Genomic DNA, 756 nt, shown 5'->3' with positions numbered 1-756 from the left:
AACCAAAAAAAAAAAAAAAAAAAAAAGTCGTGGCTCATCAGGCTGGTGAACCGTCGTTAAATGAACTGAAAATAATGTAAGATAGATGTGAAGGCGTCACACACAGACTCAGAACCGTGGCACTTACAAACACGACGTTCCTCACCAGGAAGAATCGCAGCTGTGTTCATACATGTACATTATATATTATAGCACCTTTTTAATTTGAGCTCTGTTTTTTTTCTCGCTTGTTTGCTAGAGTTTTCAAGTTTACCTTGATAGTTGATGTCATTGTAAATATTGTTACATATGGAAACTACCAGATGAAGCAGAGGAGGGGAAAGGCCTCCACTGTCATCTCTAGTGTACTATCACCTTGGATAATCAAAGAAAGGTTGGAGCTCACCCAGGAAGGAAAACAGATCCAGAGTCAGTGTTTCTACACAGAAAAAAAAAATCAGCTCTGACGCTGATGCGATTGCAGGGAAATATTCAACGCGCAACTTAACTTAATCCTCTTCTTAGAGGGTTTTCTGTATTTAAAGCTCTTTATCTAGATTTGGATTTGGAAAATAAGAACAGTAGTTGTTTTGTTTTTACAACTCGCAGGGTCTGTGTGTCCTTCAGAGGCGAGAAGCCTCCCACCGCCTCTCGTCGCAGCTCCGGAGGGTTTTGATGGACACTTTGCTCTGACACCCGTCTTCTCGTGGACCCGTTAAGACTTAAAGGTTTCTGAACACGACCGTGCACATAAATGTACAGGGCAGCTAACAGTAC

Source organism: Seriola lalandi, unplaced genomic scaffold (assembly GCF_002814215.2).
Source record: "Seriola lalandi dorsalis isolate HSWRI2012SDOR001 ecotype SW California unplaced genomic scaffold, Sedor1 jcf7180002054947, whole genome shotgun sequence".
Lineage (NCBI taxonomy): Eukaryota > Metazoa > Chordata > Actinopteri > Carangiformes > Carangidae > Seriola > Seriola lalandi.
Note: the sequence above shows the minus strand (reverse complement) of the source record.